The sequence below is a fragment of the Strix aluco genome, chromosome 31 (assembly GCF_031877795.1).
Source record: "Strix aluco isolate bStrAlu1 chromosome 31, bStrAlu1.hap1, whole genome shotgun sequence".
NCBI classification, from domain to species: domain Eukaryota; kingdom Metazoa; phylum Chordata; class Aves; order Strigiformes; family Strigidae; genus Strix; species Strix aluco.
In genome coordinates, this window is record NC_133961.1 from 2,598,381 (window position 1) to 2,610,777 (window position 12,397).

The window sequence follows — 12,397 nt, forward strand, 5'->3', positions numbered from 1 at the left end:
GCTTACAAAAGCAAAAATAACTCCATGTAATTAAACGACTAAGACCCCTGCTAACTCTGCAGCATACAAGCCTGTACACCAGTCAGAATCCAGCACACTCAGGACCAATCCTGCTGAGCTGTCCTCATTACAACAGGGCAAACAAAGATGTTTTCTTTATGTTCTCTCGATAATTACATTTGATCTGCTTCACTGAGGATCTCCTGCTAGCAATGAAAAGTATGAAGTGTTTCAATGGGTCAATCTCTAGCTGTTTTATTTTCATTTCAAACATAGCAGAGACTTCCTTTTTTAACTTCCAAAGCAATAATGAGTGTAGTTTCCCCTCTTAAGCCTGTTCGGTGACAATGAGCCAATTACATATCAACTGCAAGCTCAGCAAGCAATTAATCCTAATTTACCAATAAGCACTAAGTAAAACATGCTTTTCCTAAGACTTCAGACGCTCTGCGACCATTATTATACCCAGAAGAGCTTTGAAGGTTCGTGAAAGTTAGCGCAATGATTTATTTTTTTTTTTATCTCTTGCTCAATCTGCAGTATACCTCCACTTCAGTAACTGGTTGACTGATGCGATTAAGGCCTATCTCTTAAAATGGATGTAAAAATAGATTCTTAACAAGATACATGGGCTTAAAACAACATCCGCTAACTTTAACAAGCATTGTGACTGGTCAGTAGCTCTGAAAATCAGAATAAATCAGCACTGAAAAGACAATACTTTCAAGTACACAACTTCTCTGAGCAATTTTTTATACATTTGAAAACTCTACAGGTTGAAGTCCATCTTCAGCTTACACAGAAGGACTGGACTGGAGGAAAGGAACCTCAGTTTGCCAAGACCTGGAATTTGTTCCACAGTTGATTTCTAATATTATTATGCAACTCTGCTATGCAACAAACCACAAGTGCTGTAAAAACAAAAAGGTAGTATAAAACCATTTCCTAGAATACAACACAAATCTGAACAAAAATCTCTTTCTGAAACAAAAACCTTATTCCATTTTATTCCATTTTAATTCCTCAAAGAAAATTTTCTTTAACACATTTCAAAACCAAACATTCTTAGTAAAAAATTAGAAAAAGAATCCTACAAAACCATCGAGAAAACTTGTGAATTGCATTGCCTCATACTGTATGAAGACATATAATATAGTTTATAAAGACTAAGATGCCCAAATCCTCCTTACAAGGAATGAACAAAAGGGAACTTTTCCACCAGCTTCAATAGAGCACTGTCAAGTACTTAGTACTAAGAAATTCGGGGAGATTAAGTGGAAAAGAGACATTCACGGAAGAGGATGGGCCCATCTCACATTTCTTACTTTTCAGGCACCAATTTTTAGACCACAGAACAATAAGCACAGTTGTCTTTGCACAAGTGGGATGGGAAAATAAGTCCCAAGACAGCACATTAATTATTTGAAACTATAATTTTAAAAAGAAAATAGATAAACCTAGCATTTCAGTATTCTTACTGAGCTCTCTGTTGAGTGACTGCTGGAATCCTCCTAGCAGGGATCTTGTAGTTGAAGAAGGGTAAATTCATTGCAAGGTAAAACATAAAACTTGAGAAGACAATTAGCAGGATTTTCCAAAGCACGTTCAAAGTAAAGTAAGACAAACTGATTAATAAGGCCATTTCACTACTTCCTGTAAAAATTAGTGAGGACTCAGGCAGCTTGTTTAAACATTATCTAAACAATTATTTCATAGCCTTTTAGTACAGCTTCCAGCTTAATATGACCCAACCTACTTGAATCCTTGCCTGTTCAATGTCTTCTCTAGACAGTTCCAGGAACTGAGCCTTAGCTTAAATTCCAGTGATCATATGTTAGCAGTGGGATGAGCGTCCCTGAGTGCACACACTGTCCAAGAGCACTGACATAAATTAAAGCTTCCCTACCAGCATTAACCACTTAAGGCTCATCTTGTATGCTTACAAGTGAAGTCTGGCTTTGATAAGCGATAAGGTAATACATCTTCTCAGAGCAAATTTTGCATAAGTAGCTATGCACAGAGTAATACCTCTTTGTTCTCCCACCCCAGGCAGAGGCAGAATGGTAAAAACATGTCTACCCACCAAGTCTTCGGCATCACATCAGCAAAGAAAGTTCCCACTATCACAAGCACATATTTGACCTTGGGAAAAGCTTAGTGTTGACTGGTACCGAAGGGATTAGTAAATGCACCATTTTTCCAACGTAGTTTTCAATTACTTTGATGAGCAATTAAAATGCTAATTAAAAAACAATCAAAAACTCAGCACTCAGAAGGTTATGAAATAATAAGCTCTTGTACACTCACTGCATTGGAAGCATTAAGAAGAAGGTCACAATGCAGCTGGAGAAGGAAGGTGCACAAGAGAGGGACTGTATTATGCTTGGGGCTGTTTGTTTATTTATTAAAAAGAAAAAAGATACTTTAAATCCATCTGGCAATGTGTTTTCTAAGTGCTGGGTTAGACCAAAGGTTTATATAAACAGTACTTTGGCAGATACCTGCTTCAGGCAGAATCCATCACTCACGTAGGACAGGAAAGCACAGGCACTCTGTTGTCAACTTGAGAAGTTCAGAGTTCATCAGTCAAGTTTTAAAAGATTCATGAAGTTCTTTAATAATCAGGAGATAGTTTTAAATTACTAAAGTTTGCACTTACTTGCTTTCAGCTAACAGGCTGTTTAATAATCAGGAGATTTTTTTTAATTACTGAAGTTTGCACTTATTTGCTTTCAGCTAACAGGCTCGTGTCTACAATCAAGAGAATTAGAGACTTGCTTTTACTTCAACTTCCTTTTGCGATTCTCATGCAATCGCAGAAATTCAGAACTTGGCATCTGAAGAAAACCCCTAGATACTGTGAGCCACAAAAAGAGTCGTGAGAGCTAGCAGCACTGCCTCCATCACTACGCGTCCATTAAGTTCTGTTCTGGAGGATGAAGTGGCACACAGCAGTGATCTAAAAGGAAACCAAAGCACTAAACCAAATTCACAAAAATTCTTTTCCTGTTGTTCATGCTCAAAAGAACAATCGCCATTGCTTTGAATTAAATTCTCTACGGGCTAGAGTACATCAGGCTGTGCAAAAGAATCACTCTTTGCCATCCAACCTGGAAAGGCCCTCGAGTAACCCTGGAATTCCCACGTGCTGCACAGTCAGTGGGGAGAGAGGAGCCGATTCCTGCTCACATGTAACTCATCCTCATATGTGTAAGAAACAACCGGTTCCTCTGAAGCTACTTATTGAGATCTTGTGCATCTACCAAGTCATACTTTCCATCATAGCTATAAATATTTACTACACAGCTTTTTTAAAAATGCTGTCAAGTCACATTTAATGCAGCACAAGAGACTAAAATCCTTGTCGCAATGCTCTGACTTTGTCATGGGTGCTGCAGCAAAATAATTTTCCCTTAAACAACCTCTCTGATACTCAGAATGCATTGTCATTAAGAGAAAAACAAAGCAGTAATATAACCTCAGCCTTCTAGTACCTCCAAAAAGCCACTGTGATTCACTAAAAACAAACAAAAATGTTTCTTAAAAAAGCACAGGTTCTTCTCGTCTTGATTTATGTGATTGTCGTCTACATCTCTGAGGTTAAAGATGGAGCTTTTTTGCATTGTTGGAAAGAACTGCATGTGTTCTCTTAGAAAATAACACTAATTTGCTTTTCTAACATATAATATCATACATACGGAATCGCTCAGAATAAATTGCCCATGCCTTATAACTCAGTTTATCCATCTGTAAAACAAAATAAATCTTTAAAAAAGAGTAGAAAAATTACTATCAGAAGAACCAAACAGCAGAAGACAGAAGAAAAGCATTTGTGCCACAGAACATAACTCAGATCTTATCTCAGAAGTTAAATCCTTATTCTGGTGATACAGCTACTGAAACTGCATAGGGCTGGATGGCTACACAGATCCAGACACAAGATGAAAAAGATGAATTCCTAAGTAGTCTCACTGAAGTAAGCCATATACCAGCTTGCAAAATCAGGGTCTGATCTAACTCCACTGTCCAGAGCATATGAGTAAAAAACACAGAGTTTTGGTTATACAGACTGAAAACCAGAATAAGTTATTACTGAACAGTCTGGTTTTTTCTACTAATAATATTAATCTACAAATAATCTGAAAATTAATATTTGAATCCTTGAATTACACTTTCCATTTCAGTGTATTACTAAGACTTTTTCTGATGAATAGATCTCCAGGACTATACATGACAGCTGTTAAGAGGACCTGGTAATGCTGCAGAAAAGAAATAAACCTGTTCTCTCCATTGGAAACTGCCAGGTGAAATTTGATCCAGTAACTGTAATTAGCATGATTGGATTTTGGCCAAGATATTATGAACATTAACACTTCAAATTATGATACAGATCAAATTAACATTTCAAAGAAACAGTACTATAACCATGTCATCAATTTTATTTGGATACACCTTCTGAAAAAAGGCTACTATATTATTAAAAATATTTTACTTAGCTCTGAAACGTTTAAATAAGTAGTATCAGCAGAAGGAAAATGTGCCTGCACTCATTTTTAGGAATAAAAAAAGTCTCTAAGCTGTTAGCTTTCTTCTCATCTATTTCATTACAAATCCCCTTAAGTCTGCTAATCCATCTTCATGTCTCCAGCACCAATTATATTTTGTATGTTAATTTCCCAGCAGTTTCTGCCTGTTCCAGGTGTTTTCCTTAGAAGAGTGTCAGAAGATTCTCACTTCTTTTCTATGCCACAAATCCCTGTGATGTCACCTAAATAGTGTTGTGGTACCTGCTAGTAAGTTAGATCACATTTCTTAGTTGACAAAGTGAAAGTAGTCTTACCCTAACGCAAAAGAATCATAGAATCACAGAATGGTTTGGGTTGGAAGGGACCTTAAAGACCATCTAGTTCCAACCCCCCTGCCATGGACAGGGAAACCTTCCACTAGCCCAGGTTGCCCAAAGCCCCGTCCAACTTGGCCTTGAACCCTTCCAGGGAGGGGGCAGCCACAGCTTCTCTGGGCAACCTGTGCCAGGCCCTCACCACCCTCACAGGAAGGCATTTCTTCCTTACATCTAATCTAAATCTGCCCTCTTTCAGTTGAAAACTTTTATCCCTCACCCTCCTATCCCTACACCTCCTGATCAAGAGTCCCTCCCCACCTTTCCTGTAGCCCCCTTTAAGCACTGGGAGGCCGCTCTAAGGTCTTCCCAGACCCTTCTCTTCTCCAGCTGAACCCCCCCAAGTGTCTCAGCCTGTCCTCACAGGGGGGTGCTCCAGCCCCCTGATCATCTTTGTGGCCTCCTCTGGACCCGCTCAAGCAGGTCCATGTCCTTCTTATGTTGGTGCCCCCAGAGCTGGACACAGCACTGCAGGGGGGGTCTGACGAGAGCGGAATAGAGGGGGAGAATCCCCTCCCTCAACCTGCTGGCCACACTGCTCTTGATGCAGCCCAGGTTGCATCATGGTTGGCTTTCTGAGCTGCGAGTGCACATTGCTGGCCGTAGTCAGTTTTTCATTCACTAATACCCCCAAGTCCTTCTCCGCAGGGCTGCTCCAAATCCACTCATACCCCAGCCTGTATTTGGGCTTGGGATTGCCCCGACCCACGTGCAGGATCTTGCACTTGGCCTTGTTGAACTTCTTGAGTTCCACACAGGCCCACCTCTCCAGCCTGTCCAGGTCCCTCTGGATGGCACATCCCTTCCCTCCAGTGTGCCACCCGCACCACACAGCTTGGTGTCATCGGCAAACTTGCTGAGGGTGCACTCAATTCCACTGTCCATGTCGCCAACAAAGACATTAAACAGGGCCGGTTCCAACACACCCCCGAAGAACACCACTCGTCACTGCTCTCCACTTGGATATCAAGCTATTGACTGCAACTCTTCGAGTGTGACCATCCAGCCAATTCCTTAGCCACTGATGGATTGTCCATGAATCAAATCCATGTGTCTCCAATTTAAAACCAAGGATGACGTATGGGACAGTGTCAAATGCTTTGCATAAGTCCAGGTAGATGACGTCAGTTGCTCTTTCTTTATCCACCAGCACTGTAACCCTGTCATAGAAGGCCACCAAATTTGTCAGGCACAATTTGCCCTTTGTGAAGCCATGCTGACTCTCACCTATCACCTCCTTACTTTCCATGTGCCCCAGCATAGTTTCCAGGAGAATCTGCTCCATGATCATGCGGGGCACAAAGGTGAGACTGACTGGCCTATAGTTCCCCGGGCCTTCCATTTTTCCCTTTTTAAAAGTAGGGGTTATGATTTCCCTATTCTAATCAGTAGGGACTTCACTGGACTGCCATGACTTCTCAAATATGATGGATAGTGGCTGAGCCACTTCATCCACCCGTTCCTTCAGGACCCGCGGATGCATCTCATCAGGTCCTGTGGATTTGTGCACCTCCAGGTTCCTTAGATGGTCTTGAACCTGATCTTCTCCTACCATGGGTGGTTCTTCATTCTGCCAGCCGCCACCTTTGCTTTCTGTGACTTGGGTGGTGTGGCTGGAGCACCTGCTGGTGAAGACTGAGGAAAAAATTTGTTACTGCTACATTTTGGGTTTCCTTTGTTCTTTTTTTTTTTTTTTCTATTAATATTTGTATTATTCTATTGTTATCAACATACCAAAAGTTCTGTTGAGATATCATCAACACCAAATGAGGGTTTGTTTGGGTTTTTATAAAAAAGTATGAGAGGAGTCACTGCAGAGAAGTTGTGAAACATTCACCTCTGGAAATAGAAAAGGAGAAAAAACTAGTTGGAGGAAGAAACCAAAAAAGAGGAAAGCATGACAGCATGATTTCAGTAAATCAGCTTTTCTTCTTTGTTTATACTGAGAAAAATAAGTCCAGCAAATAAAACAAGGGCAAGTCTATCTGCTGGGGTTTTAGATACTCCAACTGATGCAGTTCTCATTCAAAATTGCTTCATTCCAGGAATACATAATTTGTGACTCCTTTTCTTCATGTGCCTTTTTTCTTTATCTGTTGTTCTCTTCTGCCCTCCCCCAGCATTTTCTCTTCCTTTCCCTCCTAACTTTCTCTTCAATATTGTTCTGTTTCTTTTGCCATTATATTTATATTGGATTCTGTGAGCCAGACTGTAGTTTTCCAGCCAAAATATTTCAGTTAATAGTATAAAAGACAGATGGCAGAGTTTGAAATGTTCTAGTACTGATGGTCTTTTACTAGCAGTCAGCACACGGAGGAAGCAAAAGGTTGCCAAAACCATCTCCCACAAACTTTTGGAAGTATGTAGAAACACTATGAAATCCTAGAAAGCATTTGGAAACTCCCTTGTAGATTCAAAGACGCAGATAGAGTACTCAAAGTTGTGCATGCATGAGAGAGAGACAATAGGTTAAGCCCCGTCTCCATTACAGTCATTGTCAATATTCCCAGAGTCCAGTGGTTCTTTTCCATAAGAGAATGTTCTGGTAAAAGTTATTCTTTGTTTACAGCTTGTAGGCCATATTTTTTACTACTTTATTACCATTTCTGATCAAGTGGGCAAGTAAGGAATACAAAAGACTAGCTGTGTTTTTAAAGACATAAATAAAAACATGCAAAGCTCAAGGACGGAAGGATTTGATAGATAACCTCTACCCAGAGTGTCTGCAGGAGCTACAGCTTGTGGAGGACAGCCTGAAAAAAATTGTTTTTCTTCATATTTTTATTCTCTTAAACATTCCTTTTCTCAAAAGTTTGAAACTATGAAGGCAGACAAAAATGAGAAAAAAAACCACATGGTGTCACCATAAGGAGAGTAGGTGGAAATATCAAAATGGAGACATTTATTTTATAATGTGTATTTCCTCATTGCACCTCCCAGATGCTCCCTTCCATCTTTTCACTCTAATATTTCTGTGCCGTCACCCACCTAATTTGTTGTTGTGTTTTTCTGTGTATAAATGAAGCCTCCAGTTTGCTAATGGAGAATACAATTGTACCAGAAATTGCATGCTAACCCATATTTCATCATTTAATGTGAATCTGCACATAACAAATAGTAAACTTTGCTGCTGCCTCTTTTAGAACTTCCCAAGCTTTAAAAAGAAATAAAAGGAAAAAAATCAATCTTGTGCTAATTGGCATGGATTGGTAATTTTCTGTGAGCCGTGACACAATTACTTATAAACTGCACATAGCGAGGTTTGAACCTTTGCATTGCAAATGAGCTTCTGCCACCTGTTTCCGACTCCTCCCTACAGAGCACGTTGGAAACCACCGCACAGCAGCTTCCAGTGAAAACAGAAGGAAAGAAAAAAAGCATACCAAGGGAATAAAGGAAAGGATTAGCACCACGTTTTCTGTGTGATCCAGTAGTCTTCTTCCCTCCTATTTTCCAGGACAGAGCAGCATGCAAACATCCAGCTAGATTCATGATTGAGGGTTCACAGTCACTCTTGTGAGTTAGCGCATGGCTCTAGATCTAACAGAAGGAGAACGAACTCCCTCACTCTGCATTTTTGTAGAAAGGTGGAAGCTTGTTTCTCGATTAATCCCAGATTCGCAGATGTTTCAACATGGAACATCTCCACAGAAGCAACAGAAGGCCGTGTCACATCTCTGCATACGGTTTCCTCTCCACAAGCCAATGGTTTGTACAACTCTTCACAGAGGGCCGCAATGCACAAACTTCTCTTGTTGTTGGAAGTTCTAAATTAAACCTATTTTAATTTTAACAATAGACTTCAGCTACTCGAGCACATTTGCCAGTTACAGTGAACACCTGAAAATCTTCTCTATTCACATTCCACACCCTTAAAATGGTCTCTCATTGGCTTTTGCACACATAAATTCAACATTTAAAAAAAAAAAAACAATTTTACTTAATTTTAGATTGCCAGGATGCTAGTCTGAGAGTCAGGAGACAAAAGTGCAAGACTGCTTCAAATGTAAGTGGAATCTCACGAAGACATTCACCTTTAACATGACTATCTATCAAAATAATAAGAATATGGATGGAAGATGCAGATCAGAGCAACCTTTCAAAAGCACCTATTAACGTGGTTACTGCAGGACCGTTTCTTACGTTTTTCCAGGATGTCTATCAAATATGCATAGTTACTACTTGCATAGTGGCGAATTTATTGAGATCTCGTTTGCCTCTGGATGTTATGTGCTTTTGTTTCCATTTTTTGTTCTAATGCTCATTTTTCTCAAAAGGCATCTGATGATGCCATACTGATCTCTATTTCCTGTCTTTCCTCCACAGCAGAGGAGGAATAATTTATCATTTTGCCTTTAACATAATGTCTCTGAAAACTGTCATAGCACCAATAAGCCTTTATGCCTTAAGTTAGTCTTTCAAGAGGCCCGTGGAAACGGCGCTCTGTGTTATACACCTTAGTTCCAGCACAAGAAGATGGGAAAAAATAAAAAAAAAAATATTCTCATTTCCAGATCAACCAGATATTCTACCAAATCTTTCATTTATCATATGTCAGATACAGTAAATTAACAGATTTAGTGAAGTATGAACTGATAAGTAAATATAACTCTCATTCTCTTAAGAGATGTATATTAAATGAGAGCAGCAGGGAGAAGAAACGCTAAGACAGGGAAGGCAGAAGTAAAGGAGATCAAATACAGCACTTTGTGTGTGTATTCTATGACTTTAGCAACACTACAGGGATTTGTGTAAATCCACTACATCTAAAATACAAACTCAGCTGTTAAAGTAAGTCTCCATAGTCCAAAACATGAGTTCTTGCATCTTGTCACTGTGTAGGACCCCCTTCAGTTGAAGGGCTCTCTTGTACACACTTCTCCCATTCATAACTCCTTCAACGTCCTCCTCTCCTCCTCAGGAGTGATCTTCCCTACCACTTATCTACTTATCCACCACTGGTAGAAGAACTGTGCACTTCCAGGCTTTGTTTACGTTTACATTTAAACTGGAGTACTTAAAGGATTGCGTATGATAAGAACCTAAATAAGGGAATATATAACAGCTGGAAATCAGAACAAGAGTTAACTCTACATCACCACATTCATTATTCATGAGATTAAAAAGTTTTTAGTTATCTATTCAAAAATAATAACAGATGATGTACAGACCAGTCATACCCCAACAGTGAGTAACAAATAACTGAAGTAAATAAATTGCTCATTTTCAATGGTTCATTTCATGTCATTAGTTGAAAATTGTTTGCTAAAAATAGCAGATATTTATGAATAGCTATGACAATCAGAAAGAGGAATGTATTACAAGGTAAGGAAAAGAAGAGACTGCATTTGTAATTAATAGCACTGGTAATTAATAGTTTAACTCGTCTGATCTGTCATGCATTTTATTCCAAGTGACCAGACTTGCTGAGTTTGAAATTATCTGAAATGAAGACTCCGTGCCTTACCGTACAAAAGGAAACAGATCAGGAAGCAACAACAGCTTTTACACAGCATGTAGAAAGTTCTAGTGGTTTCAACCATCCAACACGAAATGTGTGCAGCGCTGACAGACGGGTCTCAGTCCTGTCATGGTCCATGTCACATTTTATTTTGTGCAAAGTGACTTTTGCATTCCTCAGTTCACACACAAAGTATAGCTAAAGAAAAGCTTTGCTCCTCTAAACCTGATGTTAGTGCTGCGTGTTGTTTTCTTGGCCCCTAAAAGCAAATCAGCTGCACATCGGATCAAACATCTTCTTCTGGAAAAGTCTTGATTTTTTGGTCAGTACTCCTCAGTTTCTAAACAGGCAGATCTCAGCAGATACATGATGGATCTTGTTCTCTCCTGTCCTGCTTTCAGTGCTGAGCACTCCAAAGCAAGCTTTCTCATACTGTGATGGAGAAACCAAAAGCATGATGCTAAACGAGCGATAAATAAAAAAGAGGAAAATGGGGAAGAAAAATAGCTTTTTTAAACAATCTGCATGCATGGTGTAGTTACTTCCAAAAACTAGAATCAAATACTTCTAGGTCTGAGGCAAAAAATGAGTAAAATTTGTTAGACATGGCAATTTGTTAGAGGAGCTCCCGAACAGAAGATATTAAATGCTATTGTGTGTGAATGTGAAGTGCTAAAGAATGATCTTGGCACATATGCTGAGAGAAACTAATTTTCTCATTTTAAGAACAAAATGTAACGTTGTAGAAATAGAAGTCAGCTGATATTTTATGTATACTTTCTACTGTACTGTAAGAAAAGGATGTGAGATTTGTCATACTGGTTCAGCCCAAATGCTCCAGCCCAGTTCAGACCGTAGCCAAAAGTTGATCTCATCAGATTAATACAAACCATGAGTAATCACATGTCATGTTTCCCCTGCTATCTCCCAACCTCTAGCCATTCACAGCTCAGACACATATTAAAGATTTAGTTGATAAGGGAAATATAAAATATCCAAGATATGGACAAACTCTGCAGTGTTTGCCCATATAGAGTGACACAATGAGTTGTCTGTTTTCTAATAATTCCTAACAGTTAGTCTGGTTTTTAATTTCTTTTGATTTGCTACCAGGTACTGAGCTGATACTTTTATGGGACTTCCTATAGTATAACCTCACAAGTCTTGCTTCTGACTACTAAAAATCATTTCAACATTTATCATTTCATATACAACTTTAAAATTTACTTTTGCCATGTGAAAAAAATTGCCTTTACCTACAACAAATTTCATCTGCCATTTTATTATGCAGTTACTGAGTTGCATAGGATCCTCCTCCAATTCTTCAATTTAACTTTAGTATTTCAATTTACAGCCATCAACGAGCTTTCTTACTCCACCACCATGTTACATATGCTGGATAGCCCAGGGCCCAGCACAAATATTTTGGAAGTCCATTGGTGTCTTAGGGTACTGATTGTTTGTTCCTGCCCTGTGTTTCCCATGTCTAAATCGCTGATTTACCCATTCAAGGACTTCGCTTCTTACTCCCTTGCTCCTTGTTTCCTTAAGAGCTTTCTCACAAGCCTTTAGGAGATGGAGCTAAATTTAATTGTCAGCCACACTGCTTTTCCTTCAGATGATTCCAATATATTTGTACAGCGTGATTCACTTTACGGAAGTTATGTTGACCCTTCCCCAGTGTATTTATCCACAAGGCCTTTTGGTTTTGATACAGACTCTAATAATTTCCCATGTACAGTTCTCCAGATCTTCCTGGAGCCCTGTTTAGGAGCCTCAGGCCTCACAGCCTTCAAATTCCTAGGCAGCAGGAAGCAAGAGGACGCAAAGCACCTTTATTGGTCATGTGTAGTGTAGGTTGACTATTGCATCCTTGCTTTCCTTCTGAGATCTCTTCCAGTCCTGGCGTGTTCATTCACCTCTTGGTTGCGCAGTCTCTACTGCTGACAACGTTTAGTCTCTGAAAAGGCAGTTCAGAGCATTCATCCAGCTTAAGCCCTCAAAAGCTGTCATTAACATGGGAAGACCAAGCAAGG

At 39.5% G+C, this 12,397-nt stretch overlaps 1 protein-coding gene across 1 annotated transcript in view; it reads right to left on the minus strand.

Moving 5' to 3' along the window:
* Positions 1–12,397, minus strand: part of LRRC4C (leucine rich repeat containing 4C) — a 512,204-nt gene that overhangs the window by 337,911 nt on the left and 161,896 nt on the right. The gene's annotated exons all lie outside the window — the stretch shown is intronic.